At 34.8% G+C, this 22640-nt stretch overlaps 2 long non-coding RNA genes across 2 annotated transcripts in view; one reads left to right on the top strand and one right to left on the bottom strand.

The window, feature by feature from the left end:
• The window catches only part of LOC127554842 (uncharacterized), a 116082-nt gene that overhangs the window by 7150 nt on the left and 86292 nt on the right, over positions 1-22640 (top strand). The window contains exon 2 of the long non-coding RNA XR_007952086.1: positions 9287-9430. This is a non-coding gene — a long non-coding RNA (uncharacterized LOC127554842). The remainder of the gene's footprint in view (positions 1-9286; positions 9431-22640) is intronic.
• On the bottom strand, positions 5837-9443 carry LOC127554840 (uncharacterized). The gene is made up of 3 exons (XR_007952082.1): positions 9356-9443; positions 8912-9079; positions 5837-8399 (listed from the first exon to the last, which is right to left on the bottom strand). It is a non-coding gene; the product is annotated as an uncharacterized LOC127554840 (long non-coding RNA).

Below are 22640 nucleotides of genomic sequence, written 5' to 3'. Positions count from 1 at the left end.
GAGTTTGAATTTTGGCTTTGCTACTTACTTCAAAAATACCATAGACAGAGCATTATAATTGCTTTAGACTTTAGTTCCCTCATTTAGAAAATGAAGTGGTTGGATTAGATGACTTTTATGGTCAACGCAAAATTTATGATCCTCAGTGTAGAGGGCTGGAACTTTGGAGAAGTATACTTGATACAAGGTGTTAATTCTCTAGCATTACCCTAGGGTTCTCCAGAGTTTCTGCTCTCTACATCTCTCAGACTCAGAAGCATGTTAGATCAACATTGTACTTACTACTTATTCTGCCTGCATTTCAATTCAATGTCCTAAGAGTATCATCCTACTTCTCAGTCTTAGACCATTTAGTTCAGAAAGAGGAAGTCTTTGAAATCAGGAATCTTATTATCATCCAGGTAACTACAAAAAATATAGTGAAAAGGCACTGGGTTTGGAGTAAAAAACAAACAAACTCTAAATATACAGTGTAAAGCTATGATAAGAAATGTCTTTGGAGTTCAAGGATCCTAATTCAAATCTCACTTTTGATGCTTTCTATCTGTGTCACTTAACCTCCTTACAACTCAATTTTCTCATCTATAAAATGAAGAGGTTGAAATAATTGGCTTTTGAATCACAGATTAGAATGTATTATGTTGGAATGTGTTGGAGTACCAAATCAGCTACTGATAAACTTTGTAATTTTGAGAAAATTGCTTTAGTTTCCTGGGCCCCAGTTTCTTCACCCATAAAATAAAGGATGATCTCTAAAGTTCCTTGCAGATCAAACATAGGAGAACTATGATTTCATCAAGAAGGCATTTTAAATATAAGGAATGATGTGAGTAAATGAACTTAAGTTGACAAGTAGGTGAGGTACGAAGAATGAAGGATATTGCAATTTGCCTGGAGAGCTAAGCACACAGAGAGAGTAGTATAAAATAAGTTTAGAAAAGTGAGAATTAACAACCTTGGAGTCTTGGGTTGCTGCTAGTGGGGTTCTATCTCCTTAGGCTCAAAGGAAATAAGGGTGAACAAGCTGGTAATAGAATTGAGAGGAGACTGAGAAAGGCCAGAAAAGACTAGACAGGAGTTAGATGGTAGAGGACCTTGAATTCCATCTGAAGATGTTTAAATATTTGAATTGATATTTTCATATTTTCTGTTCTTGGGGTAGAGGAGAAACCATTAGAATAGACCCAAATTCTCTTAACTTCTCAGACCTATTTTTATTTCAGTCATTGTTTACCCCATACCACACCCTCCCTCACCTCTACCTTGAACCTACAGAAGTAGATCTACTTCTGTAGCAACTTGTAAATATTATCCCTCCTCTAAGACTGCTCATAGCCTCACTTTTTCCACCTGAAGGTCATTGTAATGAAATCAACAAGGGTCTACAGTGACTCAAGAAATGTAAGTGCTCAACAAAGACAAACTAAAACAATCCTTGTCCTCAAGAAATTTACATTCAAAATTTATCATTCTATTGATAAAACTTATTCAAGAATAGAGGGATTAGGTTCTTTCTATTCAGATGTAAGAGCTGGGATTGGTGATTATCCCTGAGTCAATCAATCAATTAATAAATAACCCTAGTTCACTTAATCTTTTTTAAAAATTAATTAATTTATTATTATAGCTTTTTATTTAGAAAACATAGGCATGGGTAATTTTTCAACATTGACCCTTGCAAGCCTTCTGTTCCAAATTTTCCCCTCCTTTCCTCCACCTTCTTCTCTGAATGGCAGGTAGTTCAATACATGTTAAATATATTAAAATATACGTTAAATCCAATATATGTATACATATTTATACAGTTATCTTGCTGCACAAGAAAAATCAGATCTAGAAAGAAAAAAAACCTGAGAAGGAAAACAAATATGCAAGCAAACAATAACAGAAAGTGTGAAAATGCTATGTTGTAGTTTACACTCAGTTCCCATAGTCCTCTCGCTGAGTGTAGATGATTCTCTTCATTACTGTAGTTCAGTTAATCTTATCAATTGAAAATACTCCTATTGAATCAGTCAATTAAAGATACTAAATTAATGTATAATATCTGTAACACCCTTTGGAATTTCTATATAATATCAAGCTAATTCAGAATCTGAGTAGTTCAAGAGTTTTCAAGAACAATTTGAACCAAGCTCCTGAGAAAGAATCATTTGTATCAGGAAAAGGTGACTATCTCTCTCTACTTGCTTGACTGAAGGAGAATCTTATTTATCTTTGGAAGATGAGAGGATTTGGATTTCTTTTTTGGAACCCTAATTGTGTCCTCAAGATAGCAGTGGTAGGGGGCAAGTATCTATGTGGAACTCAGGACAAATAAATATTCCTAGGAAAGAAAACTTTAACAATCTATCAGGACTCCATCAGAAGCTACATCATACCCAAAGAGAATATCATGAGAAATTCAACACAGGGAAAATAGTATTTTTAGAATTGTTATCCCCTTTATTTAATGTACTCTAAGCTTGGGTGTACTTTCCCTTGAATTCTGTATGTATTTGTTGAAGACCATGCTCTCAGTTTAGTGGGATATTTGTACCAATATTCTAATTATACTACCCTAGTTAATATTAATTCCTAAAAGCTAATTAAACTTGGCTGACTGATATCAACTGATAAGTTTTGGGACGAGCATACTGCAAGCAGACTCAGGAGATATAGGGCAAGAAAATCAATTCTTAATTGCAGCCTCTCAATGATGCAAGAAATTCTGAAGAGAAACATAGAAGTTACTCTTGTGGGACCCAACTTGGAAATACAAGTGGGAATTGGGAAGGTAATCCCAAAGGATAATATGTACAGAGATGATGTATCATTTTTTATTAATCCCATTTACAGTTGATTGATTTTGTCCTTGTAACTGCTTAAGTCATGGTTCTTTGAACTTAATTCAGAAATTCAGCAGGCCTTGGAGCAGATTCAAACTTGTTGGAGTGAATCTTAGGGTTTCTTATAAGTCAAAATGTGATCTACAAGGATCCTTTTCTATTTGAGTTTGACATCTCTACCCTAGAGAATGATCTTTGACATTAACTTAGAGAATGGAGAATTACAGTAGTTTAAAGATGGGAGAGAATTTCATAAGAAAACATTTGGAAAATCAGTGAAGCCTGACTCAAATGGAAGGGAATAACCCTGAAGGAAGGAGTTTAAGGTCAGCTTTTCTCCTTGGCCTGAAACTTCCTCTCCATCTGAATGGTTCAGTTCAGCTTTTGGTTTTGCCCTATGAGACTGGGAGGTCTTTCTATTTGGAGGCTAGTTAAGTTTTTACAATGGAGCAGGTGGTTTCAAAGAGGTCTTGACCTTTGACTTATGAATTGTAGTCTTTTAGCTAATTTGTTCTTAGAACAATAGTATGGGTAAAAATAGGAACTTTCAGTGGGTATTGCTGTCATTTTGTCTTTGATAATAAGTCTATTGCAAGTGAGAAGTTTTTTTCAAAAGAAGAGTTTTTTCCAATGACAAAAAGAATGGAATATTTCCTTCTGAGTTCTTGAGTAGTTTCTATTGCAAGCCTTCTTAAACTTTTTACACTCTTTTCTCCTGAGAAATTTTTATGTCATCCCCAGTATATAGGTATATAAAATATGCATACAAACCAAACATTTACTGATAATAAATCTTAAGTTCATGATGCCTTCATTCATTTACAAGACTCCATATGGGGTCACAACCCACAGTTCAAGAAGATGGAAACTGAGTCTCTAGTCTGACCCTCTCTGGTCCTGTCTTTGTTCACTGTCTAGAGAGAGAGAGAAAAAGGACTCAGGTGATGGGGTGTGAGAATTGAGGGTTGAAAGAGCCCCCAATTGCAATGGGATCCTCTTTGGTTTGTGGCAAGAATGGGTTTATTTATGCTAAGAAAATAGTATGCTAAGAAGACAGCTTTCTTAGTGGGCAAAATCCTCTTGGATTTTTTCTAAAATAGGTTTACATTGAGGAAGAACCAACTTTTCAGTGGGCCTTCCTGCTTAGGAATTAGCAGAAATGGATTGATGTCCTTAGGTTTTATTGGGTTTGTCTTGGCCCAAAGCTGGGGCTAGTCTTCAACTCAATAGAAGAGTTGACCATGCCCCAGACAGAGATTTCTAATTGAAGGAGATCACTTATCTGTGAGTTACCCTCATAAATGGGTGTGGCCCCTTCCAGAGGGCTGGAGGGTTTGAGAATCCGGAGCAACCTTTCCAACCCTTCCCCCAAAAGGGGGCACAATTTACATCAGTCCCCCCGCCAAAAAAAAAGATTAAAGGGGACACAGTTTATATCATAGGGATAGGGCAGTTTTGTTGCTGGACCCACATAGATATTAAATGTAGGAATGCAGATAGGTAGGTGAATAATGATAATCTTATTTTATGGCCTTGGCTTTATTCTATTCTCCTCCCTACTTGTTGTATGGGAGACCAAAAAAATTTTGTAGTAAAGAAATCAGGGGAATGGTTATTTAGAAGAGTGGTCTCTAAATGAAGATTGACTAGGTAGAAGTTCACGAGGAAGAAATTTCCAATCCAAAGTCAGAGTGAGCTCTTTAAAAGGGAACTGGTCCTAAGTGACTGGTACACTGAGATTAAACTATAGATTTAAGTCTGGAAGTTTTTATTTTAGATGTATCTTGTTATCTAGAGTGTAGAATACTGTCCTGGAGAGGAAACACCTATTTTATCCAAGGCTCAGGGAAACATGGAGACTTTCTTTGGATTCTATTTAGATTATGGGATAAAAACTATTAAGCATGTTTTGTTTCTAGTCCAATGACAAGGGTGGCAAGATTTGGTTTTTTCCTAAAAGAGTTGCTGTAGCAAAAAAGCTTTTGTCCTTTAAGCTAAAAGAGTGGGACTGCATTCTTTCTTCCTCTCTTTTTAAAGAAAACTGAGAAATCTATAATCACTAAAAAATTAGGACTTTATTAATTGTTTTGCCTTAGGCCTCATGACTACTAAATTCCCTCTTTTTTTAACTTTAATTATTTTAATAATCATTTTTATATGATTTTGATCAATATAAAGAAGTGATAATATGAAAAAGGCCAAAAGAATCCCAAACTGCCCAGTGAGTGCCATGATTCAAGCATGTACTTTAGAATAAAAACTGTACTAAATTCCCTCTTATAAACCTGTGCATAAACCAAACCTGTGGGGTGGAATTGTTTATAAGTGTATCCTCTATCTTCAATATCTATAAGCTTACTCCCCAACTCTATGCTGTACTGGCTGCCTCCCAGCCTGGTAAGCAGCTTATATCTGATTAGTGTTGTGGGCCTCTTGAAAGAACAGCTTATTATTATCTTCCTGGGTACACTACCTCCTGGATAGTAGCTTGGACTGTTAGTTATCCATTCCTACTCCCAACTCTGCAGCATCCTATCTGTAGCTGGACACATTAGGTATGGATGGTGTTGGTGGGAGCAGGGATAGTCAGAATGGCATACTTAATACTGCTCAGAGAAAAATGTCAGAGGATACAAAAACAAAGAGCCTCCTTCTTCTAGGCCTGTCCCTCTCCAGGATCACTGTATTGTAACAAGTATTCTACCAATCCTTGTTTTTTAGTCTTTGTTAGAATCTTTTTTCTTGTCCTGTTCTACAGATTGGTCAAGTAGGCAAGTAGTTACAGCCCAGTTCCAGATTCAGTCCCACCTGGAGTTGTGCTTTCCTTTGTAAGAGGTCCTCATTCAGATCTGCTTGGTAACCCCTGTAGCTTAAAAAAATTTTTTTTGGATTGTTGAATTTATTTGTTTATTTGAAACAAATACAAAGTAGAAAAAAGGAAAAAAATAAAGAAAAAATAGAAAAAAAGGCATTGTTACATGCAAAGCAGAATTCAAAATATGAGACAATTTTTTCCTCAATAGTATTTTATTTTTCCAAATATATATAGTTTTCAGCACTCATTTTTTGTAAGATTTTGTGTTCCAAACTTTTTTTTACCTCCCTCCCTTACTCAAGATAGCAAGCAATTTGATATAGGTTATACATGTACAGTCCACATTTGTCATTTGTGCAAGAAAAAACAGAACAAAAGGGAAAAACAAACCATAAAAAGAAAAAGCTAACAAAAACAACAACAATAGATGAAAATACTTTTCCTCAATCTACATTCAGTCTTTATAGTTCTCACTCTGGATGCAGATGGCATTTCCCATTCCAAGAGAAAATAAATTTCTATTTCAAGAAAATCTCTATGCTAAATACTACACACTGTGTTCAGAGCTATTCATTATTTCTTTGTTTCCTTCTAGCTTTTCTTTGGTCTCTGCTGTGCACTTTTTACTTTATCCTTTTTTTCCCTTTCCTCCCCCATACCACTTGCTCTCCCAAAGAAGGCTACAATTAAGCATGAATATATTTGTACATATACACACATACATTTACAGAGATATCTATGATCATTCATATACATATATTCATATACGTCTATATAAAGTTCTATTATGCTTCCTTGTCTTCTGTTTCTCTGAAGGAAGATAGCATCATCCATTTTAGGCTCAAGTCTTTTCATATTTTTCTAAGTCCACCACCTCATCATTTCCTACACCTACAGCAATATTCCAACCTTATACTAACTAGTTATTTTAAAAGTCTAAATTTTTATTGATTAATGATTGACATATAGGGTAGTTTCCCTATTTTTCTCTTCATTAAATATATTTTGGCTTTAACTTTGTCTGAGATAATGATTACTACCATTGCTTCTTTTACTAATAACTCTACTTCTGATCATTATTGTGTTCGTGTATATCTCTTATTTCCTATCCCTGCTGATTCCTCTGCTTTATTTCTGATGTGGGTGATGCGGCAAATGTGGTGGTAAGTACTGAGTGACATGCTTTAAGAGAACACCAAATGTTGGGTTTTGATCATATGAAGAATTCACAATGGCCATTATCTTTGGCAAAAGGTGGGTGTATTTAGAAGAGTTACAGATAAAATGAAGAGATACAATAGACACCAGGAGTGGTAAATATGAAATAGAGTGGCAGAACACATAGGAAAGGGGGTTTAATAGTTAATGATAGAAAGAGTGAGTTTCCTAGTGGAACTTACGATTAGCTAGGAGAAAGGAAATACCCCAAAAGATTGGAGCATGCCCTTAGTTAGCAGGCTAAATCCTAAAAGAGATTTAGCACCCTAAATGAGTTAGTCAGCTGTAAAAAGGAGAAAGACACCATAAGACATGATGGGTGTTAAGAAGAGAGAATAGTGGAAGATGAGAGGAAAGACAACATGGAGCATGGGGGAAGAGTGAAGGAAAGACATCCTGAGGCTGATCTAAAGGGGGTTCAGCAAAGATAGCATGGGTCATAGACAAATTTTATAGGGGAAATTTAACTTCAGGGATATGACTGGGATTTCTGACAGGACAGAGCCGGACTGCTTATGACCCCCATAGAGGATGGGTCTCAGAGATTTAACATAACTTGAATTTCTGCCTGGACGGCCTCTGCAGCAGGTGGGACCATGAAGCTAAACTGATCTCCTACAGAGCCTTTTCCCTGCCTGCCTCAGGGAATGATTCCATCAATGCTCCAGCTCCCTCGGCTAATGGCATCCAGATACTGAGAATCTCATCACTTCTACCTATTTCCTTGCCTTGCTTTTACTCTTACCCTGCCTCCAAAGCTCTCTTCTTAGCTTTCCCTTCATCTTTATCCCCTTCCCATTATGAACATACCTTTCCATTAACCCCCATTCTTTCTCCTTCCCTCATTTCTTTATGAATTTAGGAGATTTTTATGCCTTTCTAGATATATGTGTATTGTTCCTTCTTTCATCTATTCCCAATCTGAGTAGGATTCCAGTCCTCATGTCCCATGTAATTCCTCTGTCATTTCTAGCTCTTTCACCTCATTTGTGTAACATAATTATTCTTTTTACCTTTGCTTTTTAGAGTGATATCATACTCACCCCTCTCTTCTTATGCTACCAGTCCCTGCCTGGCCCCTGTGGAATACTGATGATCCTCAGCTTTTCTGGCCCAGCCTGGGCCTGAATGAAAATCATTGTTATCTTTGTTCCATTGAAATGAGGCGAGCTTAAAGAAAATTTTACTTGTAAATTTTTTAAAAAGGGTAACATAAAGAAGGTACAAAAATTTCAGATGGTGAAGTTTTAGCTTAATCTGTGTATATTTGTTCTCCAATTAAACAGCCAGTCAAGGACCTAAGGGGGAAACGGGACTAGGGACAGCCAGGGAGGTCTGTGTGGCAGGAGAAGAAGAGGATAACAGATGGTGATAATAGTGAGATGGGACAAGGTCCCACTTCTATTGAATAAGTGAAAAACGTTTGTTGCATAAAGGTTTTCCACAGCAGCGGATCACTTCATACATCAAGGAACTTTTGATTATAGGACGTTGGCACTTGGAAGAACATTCCAGTTTAGCATAAGAATATGTCCATCCTAGAAAGAGAGAAGTATTCACTTTGGGGAAGGGAAATTCAATTCTATTGCATTGCTTGAAGTCTATAGACATAAAAAGGAGTGATCCTAGGGGTATCTTCCTTTAATGTCTTCTCTTCTCCCTCTCCATTCACCAGTCAGTTTTACCAAGAGTAGGAAGTCTAGATTCCTATGGTCCCTGTTTGTATGACTTAATGGAAAGATAAGTGGCTTAAATGCAGAAAACTTGGATTCAGCTCCTTGCTCTGTCATGAGCTAATCTTTTTGTGCCTCAGTTTCCTTACCTATAAAATGAGGATAATAATACCTACCTTTCAGGTTGTTGGGAGGGGTTCAAAAAAAAAAAAGATAAATTGTTATAACTGTTCTCATTCTCAAATGAGAACTTACTGCCAGTCCCCAGGATGGTCAAAGTCCTTAGGAGCTAACTCAGTCATGGAAACTCCCCCTCCCCCTGGGAAAATAAATTGTGCTGATCAGGGTGTTAGGAGAAGTAGAGGCTGGTTTCTCACCATTTCCATCATTAGAGTACATATAGAATAGCTGGCTTCTGCATCCTCTGCTTGACTTTGTAATACAGGTACCCTCACCCTTCAGACAGATGCCATGATTATATATGTCGCAGACAGCACACTGGACTTCTTTCTTTTCCCAAAATGCTAAGAAACTCGTACTTCCATCTTAGAGGAAAGACAGAATGGGTTACATTATCTCCGTCAGGCCACCCAGTTCCATAAATTCTCTCTTTTTTTGCTGGTCTTAGTCTACAGTAGGGATGATGACCTGGTCAGAAGTGAGGAAGAATCCTAATGTCCCCAGGGGAAGGGAAGGGATTTGAAGGAAAAGGTGGAGTATTTTCTGTTTTGTCATCTCATTTGAAATTATAGGCCAGGACTTGGAAAAGATATGGAAAAGACCCCAGGGGATCACCCATAACCCATTATCCTGGGACTCACCCCCTAAGAAGCAGAGAAGAAAGAGACCCAGCAGGAACAGCCTCATCATCTTATCCTTTGTCTGGTTTATGGAAGGTGAGCAAGTGCAATTCATTGATATAGTGAGTAGAGGGGTGGGGCAAACCCATTGCTACTGACCTACCTCCCAGGAGTGCTTGTTGGGGCAGGGAAAAAGGGCAGGAATAGAAAACACAATCTAAGTACTTGCTAAACAGCAAATTATAAGCTAAATGTTTGCTAAATGCCTCCTCTTTGTGTTCTCCTTTCATATATTGAGCTCACAGACTTTCTAGTCTATCTTCTAGGGGTATCCAACTCTCCTAAGATAGATGAAAATTAATAGTTAAATAAATGAACAACTATTTAGTGATGTTTTCCTGTGTGCTCAGTACTGTCCTAAATTCTATAAAAGGTACAGACAAGGGCCCTGCCCTTAAAAAAACTTCCATTCTAGCTAGGGAGGCAGCAGGTATAGAGGAATTTATAACATCATACAAAATACCCTCAAATGTTACAGCTGTAAGGGACATTAGAAAGACTTTCTCTTGTCTAGTTCTTTTGGTTTTATAGAGGAGAAATCAGAGTGAGAGACAATGAAGTTACTCACCTAGGTAATAAATCTTACAAAAGTCAGGTTTCCACAACACATTCACCACAACGTCTTTCTAGGAAAAATTAAGTTTGGGGACAAGTAGAGTTCATGGAGGTAGGGGGTGGGATTTGAGCTGGGAAGCTGAAGAATCATGGGAATAAGAATAGGTAAGAGACAAGACTGGGAACATTTTAAGCAGGACCACCTGGCTCTGCTTGGGACTTCAGAGAAGTTGAATATTTGTTGAATGATCTGTAATCTTCACTGACTATTGTGGAGATAAGTTTGTAGCTAAAGAATGGTCTATGGTTAATGGAGCTGGCCCTTCTAACTCCATTTAAGAATTTCTGTGGTTTAGTGGGCAAATCTTATATGTGTTCTTCTAAGATGATAAAGGAATTCCAATGCTGAGGGCATTTAAGGGGAGGGAAGAGGGGATGGCATGTGGGGTGTTCCCTAGAGATAGCCTTTGTTATTTTGGGCATTTTCTTATTCCATTCAGATAATTATTTTTTTCCCTCATATCTGCAAAGTTTTAGTGTTGATCATTCCACAGTCCCTCCATTTTTAGTCGTATTTTCCCCCCCAATTTGTTGGGTATGAGATAAAGCTACAGGTTTATTTTGATTGGCATCTCTGTTTCTATTAAGTGATTTAAAGCATTCTTTCATGTGATTGGGAATCCTTATAAATCTTTTGAAAACTGTTTGCTCATATTTATTGACCAGTTACTGAAAGAATGACTATTAGTCTAATAATTACTCTTATATGTATTTATTAATTGATAATACTCTTTTTGCCTTAGACAATTTCCTTTCCTTGATACAAATATTCCTTTCTTATTCTATGTAAATTAATTTTGTTTGTGCAGAAATTTTTTAATTTCATGTAACCAACATTATCTATTTTATCTTGTGTATTTTTTGTTTGATTAAAATATATTGTATTTTGAAAACATTCCTCTATTTCTTTTTGTCTTTTTAGTTTTATTAGCATATAATTGTGGGAAATATATTCTGATTGTTATTTTTTATTTCTTCTGATTTTATTGTGATTTCATCTTGCTCATTTCTTGCCTATTTTCTTTTCTTTTCTTTCTTTCTTTCTTTCTTTCTTTCTTTCTTTCTTTCTTTCTTTCTTTCTTTCTTTCTTTCTTTCTTTTCTTTTCTTTCTTTCTTTCTTTCTTTCTTTCTTTCTTTCTTTCTGAGGCATTTGGGGTTAAGTGACTTGCCAAGACTTTAAATAGCTAGGAAGTATTAAGTGTTTGAGACCAGATTTGAACTTAGGTCCTCCTGATTTCAGGGATGATGCTCTATCCCCTGCACCATTTAGTTGCCCGCCCCGCTCCCCTTTCTTTTTAATAAGATTGCTTGATAAAGGTTTATTTTATTAGTCTCTTCCAAAAATCAGTTTTTAACTTTATTTATAATTTGTTTTTGTTTCCAATTTTTCTATTATTCTTATTTCTAATGCTTCATTTTTGTGCTTATTTTTAATTAAATTATTTGTTGGGTACCTAATTTTTAAAATGCAAATTTGGTTCATTAATCCTCTTTTTTTATCCTTGGTTAGTGCATGTTTAGAAGGATATGGTTTCTCCTCACCTCCAAGGGCTGTTTTAGCTGCATCCCCAAAATTTTATTATGTTGTTTCATCATTATCCCTTCATTTTACATTATTATTAATGTTTCTATGATTTATTTTTTTAGCTCACTCTTTTCAGGTTTCATTGTTACATTTTCATTTAGGTCTGTGTTTTTTGTTTGTGGTGCCTGAACCAATTACTGTTTATTGCTTTGTGATCTTAAAAAATATATTAGTTACTTCTGCCTTTTTTTCATTTGTTGGCAATATTTCTGTGCCCTAATACAAGATCAAGTTTTGTAAAGAATTCTTATAGTACTAGGAAATATCTATATTAAAATTTTTCTCTAGGAATTTGTTCAGTTTTGTATTTTCCCTTTCTGTTAAACTTATCCAAAACTGAGAGAGTGATGTTGAAGTCTCCTGTCATTACTATATTAATATTTAAGTCTTCCTATTGACTAGCTGTTTCCTTTATGAATTTGGATACTAAGATATTTGGATTGTATAAGTTAGACACATTTATTTGTTTTCTATGATTCCTTTAAACATGCTGTAAGTTCCTTGTTTGTTTCTTTTTATTTATTGAACATTTGTTTTTACCTTTTCATAGTGTTATTACAATTATTGCATTAAAAAATTCATTTAATGAACACTCTCTCACTCTCTCAGATACTTCATTCTTAGGAGTTTCGTCCCCCTTTTCCTAAGGTAGGATGAGCGAACTTTGCAAGCACTAAGTCCCCCGACCACACCCAATACAAGATCTCCATTTCCCATTGCAGAACATCCCTCCGCCAGAGAAGTATTCAAAAGTGGGCACCCTATGACCACTAGAGCAAAACATCCATCTTTCCCCTCTTCCCTTTCAATGTTTCCTTCCTCTTCATCATTCATTTCTTTTTAGCATCTTCTTTTCCTGAGACTACAGAGATCATCTTGAGTTGTATCCTAAGCTATTTAGAACACATTAACATTCCTTACAGCATTTCTGATGTGTGCAAAATGGTCTTGTATTATTCAGATTTCCCTTCCTTTCCATTTCAAAGTCTTCCTCCTGATTGCTTTCAGAACATCTCATTTCTGAATTGAATTGTTAAATTTAATGAGAATGTGTCTTGGAATTTGCAGCCATGGTTTTTTGTTTTTCCTGAAGCAGTCTCTAAGATTTTTCAATCGATATTTTATTTTCTGTGTTCAGAAGTTCTGGATAGTTTTCTTATACTATTTCTTGCATTTATGGTATTCAGGTTTTTCATCTTATACTCTTTGATCCTTTGGGTTTTCTCTACATAGCATGTCTTTAAATTTTTACATAAATAGCCAACCATATTTTCTTTTCTTCTTATTTTTTGCCTCTCTTCTTCTCAATAATCCTTCATTTTTGTGTATTTTCATTGTCAATTAATTGTACTCTATTTTTTATTTGGTGAGACTTGCCACTATAGATTCAAGTTTTTTTATTCTGATGATTATTTTTACTGTGTAGGCCATAAATTTTGCTGTCATAATTCTCATTTCTCATTTGAAAGACTCAGTAAATGTGTTATAGTTCCAGGTTCTCCTCACATTCTCAAGGTTCTCTGTCTCATCAAGTGTTGGATCATTTTCCTTTATTTTGGAATATTTACTCATAGATATCTGGACTTATTATATCTGGAGGTCACATTTCCTCTGTTATTAATTTTTTTCTCTTGATTTATCTGTTCATATTCAAGGTCTTTGAATTTTCTTCTTCCTGAATTTTTTGATAGTATCAGTCTTTTCTCTTTCTAGCTTATTACTCACTTTCTAACTTTTTCTTTTTTGATGATGTTCTCCTTGGGGTTCAATTTCAAAGTATCTTGGCTCGCTCCTATGTTGTATAATGGTTCAACCACTTAAGTCTCTGTTTCAAATGATTTTGGGATGACAGAACTTGTCCACTTGAATGTTGAACTCTTTTTCTTAGGCTTAATGTAGTGCCATGCAACATTCCTTCATTGAATGTCCTGTCCTACTCTCTTTGTTCCTCAATTTTCTGGTTCAACACTAGTAGTTCAGAGTATTGCTGTGCTATTGCTATAGGGTTAATTTCTATAGATTGGATTACTAAGGCTCTGGGAGAATAAAGATAATAGTGATGGTTATCATGGTTTGAGCTCTATTTCAAGTCCGGACATGTGTTCTACTCTTTTCTTTCTTTTCTTGCCTTCTCTTGCAGAGCTCTTTTGTAATGAACCTGAGAAACATCTGTCCCAAAATGCTGTCTTCAAATTGACTATAAATTGGGTCTGAGCAAATTTTAGTAGCATAGAATTGGAATTTCTATGACACTGGAAAGAGGGAGAAAGGACTGGGGTATAGGGTCAGTTAAATGCAAGTCTATGTATTAAGTCCTTGGCTCGATCTTACAACAAGTAGAAACTTGTTGCTGTAAGGAGAGTGCCTATTGCATTCAGGGTAGGCATTAGTTTGGGTTACTTTTTTGGATTCTGATTGTCTTAGACTTTAGGGACAAATGAAGATTCTTGTTTGGTGCATAATTTCTGTTTTGAAGAGGTTTGAGAGGTCATCAGGATCAGAGAGAATGTCTAATTCTCTATTTTGCCAACCATCATATGTTAAAAATTGAATTAAAATTTTTTTCAACTGCATTTCGCTTCACTATAGTAACTATTTACATGGAGATTCATTTTTTGTTTTCTTTTTTTTTCCAGTTTTACTTCCTGACTTTGGATTTTTTGTTAAGGCCCAGTTCCAAGTCAAAACTCCACAGATGATGCCTTGTTTTTGTACTTGTTATTCACCCAGTAAATATCCCTGAATACAGGATTATTCCTTGACCTGAATTGCTACCCCCAGATATAAGTCCCTACTTCTGGCCACAATGGATCTGACACCCAGTACTGGATAATGAATGAGTGACAGAGCAGCCAGCTGGCATCTGTACCTTGTCTCTGTTCAAAGTGAATGCTCCTTTCCCTTCTTTGCCATGTTTAGGAATTCTTGACTTGATGCACTATCATGGATGGCCCTTTCCTTTTAAAACTATTTCTGCCTCTGAGATAGATGTTCAATGAAGCTATTCCTGATTAGACTCTTGTGTAGACTTCTTTGTCTTCTTATACCAACATGGCCTAGAAATATAATCCACTGAGATTTTTTTATTTGAATTTCCCAACCAAAGTAATTGATCTGATATTTTTTCTATATTTTTGTGAACTAGTTATGATGGAATGTTTACTTGTATTGCTTCCTGCTATTCCACCATCTTTGTTATTCTTCATTTTATAGATGAGGAAATTCTAGCCACGGAGTTTAAATGACTTGTTTAAGGTTCCATAGATGGCAAAGTCCATATTTGAATCCAGGTCCTCTAAATCTGACTCTGATGAGAGATCTAGTTTAACTCTTCCCTTTCCACTCCTCTCTCCCTGTCCTAAGTGATCACTCCAAAAATTAAGTGTTATCAAATAGTAGTCCTTATGAAATTTATTTGCAATAGTCTAGTGTTTGTTCTAGTGTTTGTTGCCAAGAAGAGCTTAAACTAAACTGGCTCCTTTGCTGGGAATCATTGAGATATGAAGATGGACAAGGTACTCCTGTAGACTTAGTTTGTTCTGCCACACAAGGAGATAAATTTAGGGAATGAATATTTTCTACTTCTCTCTTCTGACTAGCCATGGCATATCAGGTCAGTGGTGATAGAGGATGGAACCCTTTCTTTGTGTTTTCTTCATTCTCCTAGGAAACTTTGGACTTCTTTTCTAACTTTGTCAAAGTCCATTTAGAGACAAAGCCTCAGTTCATATTATTTCCTTTGGTTTCCTCTAATTCTTAACTTAAAAAGGATTATAGACATTTTTGAGGAAGGAATACAGAATGAATAACATGGTCCCTAGAATTTAAACTCAAGGAGTTTATCATTTAGGAAGGGTGAAACATACACAAATCCCCTCTGACTGAGTGTAGAGCCATGAAATTCAAAACTTCCATTTAAAGAAGGGGCTCACCATAGACATTTTATTTCCCAAGTGACTATGTCACATTGGGACTTCTCTGATTTTTCCATCAAGACCTCTTCTTGAGTATCTTTCTCAACATCATCCTACCTTTTTTTTTTTTTTTTTTTTTTTAGCTTCCTTTTGTGGGTTGTCTTGCCTCATTAAATTGTAATCTCTTTGAGAGTTGGTGACTACCTTTCTTTTTTCATTTTCATATTGCCGGAGCTTACTAGATTTTTAATAAAGGTTTACTGCAAATTTACTACAAACATATGTGTTCCCTATAGATACTTATATAGCAGAGATTTCTTTGATAATCTCTGATAGTATCACTCTCCTGATTTGCTGAATTAAGAAACCTCCCAGGGAATTGGTCATGTGTTTTAGCCTCTTTTTAAAATAATAACTTTTTATTTTCAAAATACATGCAAAGATAGTTTTTAACATTCATCTTTGTAAAACCTTTCCAAAATTTTCTCCCTCCTTCCCCTCTCCCCTGAACAACAAGTAATTTAATATAGGTTAAACATGTGCTATTCTTCTAAACATATTTCCACATTTATCATGCTGCACAAGAAAAATCAGATCAAAAAGGAAAAAATGAGAAGAAAAAAACAAGCAAGCAAACAACAAAAACAAAAAAGGTGAAAATACCATGTTGTGATCCACAATCAATCATCATAGTTCTCTTTGTGGATGCAGATGATTCTCTCCATCACAAGTCTATTGGAGTTGGCCCAAATTACCTCATTGTTGAAAAGAGCCAAGTCCATCCGAGTTGATCATCACATAATTTTGTTGTTGTGTACAATGTTCTCTTGGTTCTACTCACTTCACTTAGTATCATTTCATGCAAGTCTTTCCAGGTCTTTCTGCTACCATCCTGCTGACCATTTCTTATAGAACAATAATATTCCATTACATTCATATAACATAACTTTTTCAGCCATTCTCTAATTGGTGGGTATCCACTCAGTTTCCAATTCTTTGTCACTACAAAAAGGACTGTTACAAACTTTTTTTATGATCTCTTTGGGACACAGACCCAGTAGAGACACTGATGGATCAAAAGATATGCCAGTTTGATAGCCCTTTGGACATAATTCCAAATTGCTTTCCAAAAAGGTTGGATCCGTTTTTAACTCCAACAATATATTGTCTCAATTTTCTTACATCTTCTCTAGCATATAGCAATTTCCTTTTCTGTCATCTTAGCCAATCAAAAACTTGTGAAGTGGTATCTCAGAGTTGTCTTAATTGTATTTCTCTAATAAATAGTGATTTAGAGCATTTTTTCATATGGCTAGAAGTGGTTTTAATTTCTTCATCTGAAAATTGTCTGTTCTTATCTTTTGATTATTTATCAATTAAAGAATAGCTTGTATTCTTATAAATTTGAGTCAGTTCTCTATATATTTTAGAAATTAGGCCTTTATCAGAACTCTAGAATGTAATCCCCACCCCACCCCTCCCCCGCCAAGTTTTTTGCTTCCTTTCTAATCTTGGCTGCATTGGTTTGCTTGTACAAAACCTTTTTATTTTAACATGAGCACAATCATCTTTTTTTCATTCTATAATGTTCTCTAGTTCTTCTTTGGCCATAATTTTCTTTCTTCTCCACAGATCAGAGAGGTAGACTATCCCTTGTTCTCCTAATTGGATTATAGTATCACTCTTTATGTGTAAATCATAAACCGTTTTGATCTTATCTTGGTATATAGGGTGTTAAGTGTTGGTCAGTGCCTAGTTTCTGTCATGCTATTTTCCAATTTTCCCAGCAATTTTTGTGAAATAGTGAGTTCTTATCCCAGAAGCTGGAGTTTTGGGTTTTATCAAATACTAAATTACTATAGTCATTAATTATTATGTAATGTATATCTATTTCACTGATCCACCTCTCTATTTCTTAGCCAGTACCATATACATGTATGTATATATGTGTGTATATATATATATATACACATATATATATGTATATATGTATGTAATATATAACTTGGTATAACTAGGCCACCATCCTTTGTATTTTTAAAATAAATTCCCTTGATATTCTTGACTTTTTGTTCTTCCAAGTGAATTTTGTTATCCTTTTCCTAGCTCTATAAAGTAATTTCTTGGCAATTTGATTGGTATGGCACTGAATAAATAGTGCCATAATTAATTAATTTAGGTGGAATTATCATTTTTATTATAGTATCTTTGCCTTGATATTCTTCCAATTGCTTAGATCTAACTTTTTGTGAAAAATGTTTTGTAATTGTGTTCATATAGTTCCTGGCTTTTTCTGGGCAGGTAGAATCCCTCAAATGTTTTACATTATCTACAGTTATTTTAAATAGAATTTCTTTTTCTATCTCTTGCTGCTGGACTTTTTTGATAACATTTAGAAATGCTGATGATTTATGTTGGTTTATTTTGTATCCTGCAACTTTGCTTAAATAGTTGATTGTTTCTAATAGTTTTTTAGTTGACTCTCTAGAATTCTTTAAGTACACCATCATATTATCTGCAAAGAGTGATAATTTTATTTCCTTATTACCTACTTGAATTCATTCAATTTCTTTTTCTTTCCTTATTGCTAAAGCTAACATTTCTGATGCAATATTGAATAGTAATAGTGTTAGTGGACAACCTTGTTTCACACCTGATCTTATTGGGAATGCTTCTAGTTTATGCCCATTACATATAATGCTTGCTAATGATTTTAAATAGATGCTACTTATCATTTTCAGGAAAACCCCATTTGTTCTATAGTCTATAATGTTCTCTAGTTCTTCTTTGGCCATAATTTTCTTTCTTCTCCACAGATCAGAGAGGTAGACTATCCCTTGTTCTCCTAATTGGATTATAGTATCACTCTTTATGTGTAAATCATAAACCGTTTTGATCTTATCTTGGTATATAGGGTGTTAAGTGTTGGTCAGTGCCTAGTTTCTGTCATGCTATTTTCCAATTTTCCCAGCAATTTTTGTGAAATAGTGAGTTCTTATCCCAGAAGCTGGAGTTTTGGGTTTTATCAAATACTAAATTACTATAGTCATTAATTATTATGTAATGTATATCTATTTCACTGATCCACCTCTCTATTTCTTAGCCAGTACCATATACATGTATGTATATATGTGTGTATATATATATATATACACATATATATATGTATATATGTATGTAATATATAACTTGGTATAACTAGGCCACCATCCTTTGTATTTTTAAAATAAATTCCCTTGATATTCTTGACTTTTTGTTCTTCCAAGTGAATTTTGTTATCCTTTTCCTAGCTCTATAAAGTAATTTCTTGGCAATTTGATTGGTATGGCACTGAATAAATAGTGCCATAATTAATTAATTTAGGTGGAATTATCATTTTTATTATAGTATCTTTGCCTTGATATTCTTCCAATTGCTTAGATCTAACTTTTTGTGAAAAATGTTTTGTAATTGTGTTCATATAGTTCCTGGCTTTTTCTGGGCAGGTAGAATCCCTCAAATGTTTTACATTATCTACAATTATTTTAAATAGAATTTCTTTTTCTATCTCTTGCTGCTGGACTTTTTTGATAACATTTAGAAATGCTGATGATTTATGTTGGTTTATTTTGTATCCTGCAACTTTGCTTAAATAGTTGATTGTTTCTAATAGTTTTTTAGTTGACTCTCTAGAATTCTTTAAGTACACCATCATATTATCTGCAAAGAGTGATAATTTTATTTCCTTATTACCTACTCGAATTCATTCAATTTCTTTTTCTTTCCTTATTGCTAAAGCTAACATTTCTGATGCAATATTGAATAGTAATAGTGTTAGTGGACAACCTTGTTTCACACCTGGGAATTCTTATTGGGAATGCTTCTAGTTTATGCCCATTACATATAATGCTTGCTAATGATTTTAAATAGATGCTACTTATCATTTTCAGGAAAACCCCATTTGTTCTATAGTCTCTAGTGTTTTCAATGGGAATAGGTATTGTTTTTTGTCAAATGCTTTTTTTGCATCTATTGCTATAATCAATAAATGTTAATTTGGTTATTGATATAGTCAATCATGCTAATAGTTTTCTTGATATTGTACCAGCTCTGCATTCCTACTATAAATCCTACTTGGTCATAGCTTGTTATCGTGGTGATAAGTTGCTGTAATCTCTTTGCTAATATTTTATTTAAGATCTTTGCATCAATATTCATTAGGGAAATTAGTCTATAATTTTCTTTTTCTGTTTTGCTCCTCTCTGGTTTAGATATCAACACCATATCTGTGTCATAAAAAGAATTTGATAGGACTCCTTCTTCTTCTATTTTTCCAAATAGTTTGTATAGTATGGAATTAATCATTCTTTAAATGTTTGATACAATTTACTTGTAAATCCATTTGGCCCTGAAGATTTTCTCTTAGGGAATTCATTAATAGCTTGCTCAATTCCTTTTTCTAAAATGGAAAGTATTTAAGTAATTTATTTCCTCCTCTGTTAATCTGGGCAATCTGTATTTTTGTAAGCATTCATTCTTTTCACTTAGATTATAAGATTTATAGGCAAACAGTTAGGCAAAATAGCTCCTAAATGTAGTTTAAATTTCCTCTACATGGGTGGTAAGTTCACTCTTTTCATTCTGATACTGTTAATTTGATTTTCTTTTTTTTTTCTAATCAAATTAACTAAAGGTTTATCTATTCTGTTGATTTTTTCATAAAGCCAATTCTTAGTTTTATTTATTATTTCAATAGTTTTTTTTTACTTTCAGTTTTATTAATGTTCTAGCCTCTTGTTAGGAGTGTGTATGATGATTGAGCTCCTTTTGGTTATTGGGGCCTTGTTTTGAAGATAGTTGGTATACTGAATGTCAGACTCTTATAAAAGAAGATGCTTAGCTAGATGGTCTGTAGAAGTCATGGAAATTCTGAACCCTTTTGGGGGAACCATGTCTTTAATATTCTACCAGCACTTTCTGGTCTTTGGACTTTCAGTAAGGAAGTAATGGTGGTTATTTCTATCTCTTTCCCATTAGCGACAGCCATGGCTGAAAACAAATGGCAATGGGAAAATATTTTCCTAGGTGAGTCTGTGCGTGGAGCTCTCATGTCCCTAGATACCTCCTGTATTTCCTTCCTTGTTCTCAGATAAGTGACTAATGAACCTAAAAAATGATCAGTTCAGCATAGCTGGCTACTGTATGTGGTTGAGAATCTGAGAATTTCTGAGTATAGTGCTATATGGTTTGTGAATTCATCTGTTTTTGTTTTTTGTGTTCTAAGCTTTTTCTAGGATAGAAGGAATTGCAGTCTCCCTTGGAGAGGAGTTCCTAAGACTCCAGAGATATTTTTAAATATAGCTTACAAAATCTAAGGAGATATGGAAGAATATTTGAGGATAGTGTTGAACACCTTAGCTCCTAAATTTTAAGAATGCCTAGTAAGATGAATTAGCAAGAATTAAAATAGGAATGGTTTAATCCCTGTGAGCCCTACCTATTGAATCTGTGGTTCAGTAACACATAGAGGCATAGAACTTATGGATGATTTTTCAATCATTGGCTTGTCTCCTACTGAGGCACTTGAGGTCTCAGTTCACTTTATGAAGTTTTACACTAATATTATAAGGGATCAGGCTTATTAGGCACAAGAGAACAGGTGGGGCTGATGTTATGCCTCTCCAGCAATGATTACCCCTGGATAGACTGTAGTCTTTGGTCAGTTCATTCCCTGGGAAGATTTTAGAAAAATAATAAGTATCCAGGATAGTCCTGAGGGGGTAGGATTGAGAAGGCATGAGACGCCTCAGTGGGTTTTATTCTCGTTTGGGGGGAGTCTAATAATGGACCCATTTCAGGTGATCATTCCTATGTAAAGGAAGAATAATTTCTTCAGATGAAACCAGGGAATAGTATATGTCACCTTTGGCTCTCAAGAGAGAATTCTCTTAGCTCTTATTTCTATTCCTATTATTCCTCAGAAAGGGAATATTGGTGGATTCAAGCATAGAACAGCATATTGCTGACTACACATAAGTATTAAAATAAGGAATGTACAAAGACAGAAAAAGATGGCATTGCCCTGCGGTATTGACTTTATTCCTCTTCCTATTCATTTTATGAAAAACTAAAAATATCTTAGTGTCTAATTTTGGCAAATCTCAGAGAACCTGTGATAATTTTCTAGAAAGGTATTTTCTAAACCTATGCTTAATGGGCAAAATTATCAATTGGAAATTAAAGAAAGAGGTATAAGGAAGGAGGAATATAGAAGAAGTTAGCTATGTTCTATGTAGCTTTAGAGAGAGGTCCAGGGAAGAATCAGTGGAAGTTGCAAAGTCACAAATTTAGGCTAGCTATTAGAAAATTTCCCAAGAATTAGAGCTGTAAAAAGAGTTAAAAACAATGGGCCCTTAAGGTTTATGTTTTTTCTTCACTGGAGGTTTGAGCTGAGGTAACATATTACTTATACCCTTGATGGCTAACTTGTACTGGGAATACTTTTTTGAGCTTTGGTTGGACTAGATACTTTTGAAGCCCCTTCCAAACCTAAAATTCTAATTCTGTGAGAAGAAATGAGAGGCTCAGACTAGATCATCTGTATAATCTCTTTTATCTCACCTCTTCTGTGATTTAGGGTCAACGTCTTACTCACCTAGAGGACAGAATGACTGACTTATCTTTGAATTTGAGAGAGGAGCAGAGAAGTGAAGAGAAAGGAAATTTGTCCACTTTTATAATATCCAGAAGATATAAACAAAATAATTTTGTTTCGACTGGTTGAAATAACTTCCTGCCAAGTAATAAGCAAAGGATCTGATATAGGGAGTATTGAATTTGAGGGGCTAGACATACCTGTTTCACAGATCTAGAAATGTCCAAGTAGTAGTCCTCCTTAATATGTCCAAGGCTAGGTTCTGTAACTATCTATTAAGTATGTGTTAAAAATGATTACATTATCATTCTCTTCCAGATTCATGTAGGCTAAAAACATGGTATTCAATTCTAGGTTGATACTGTTGCTTATATGATGCCCATAGATTCAAAGAAAAAACCTTTCCTAGGTGCAATTATCTTTTTAAAAAAACCCATCTTCTACTTTCAGGAATCTCATTTACTTGTGATTCCTGGCCTTAGATCAGAGCCACTAATT

This window comes from Antechinus flavipes, chromosome 3, assembly GCF_016432865.1.
Source record: "Antechinus flavipes isolate AdamAnt ecotype Samford, QLD, Australia chromosome 3, AdamAnt_v2, whole genome shotgun sequence".
In the NCBI taxonomy this organism is placed as follows: Eukaryota; Metazoa; Chordata; class Mammalia; order Dasyuromorphia; family Dasyuridae; genus Antechinus; species Antechinus flavipes.
The sequence above is the reverse complement of the archived record's forward strand: the minus strand, read 5'-3'. Positions and strand labels throughout refer to the sequence as shown.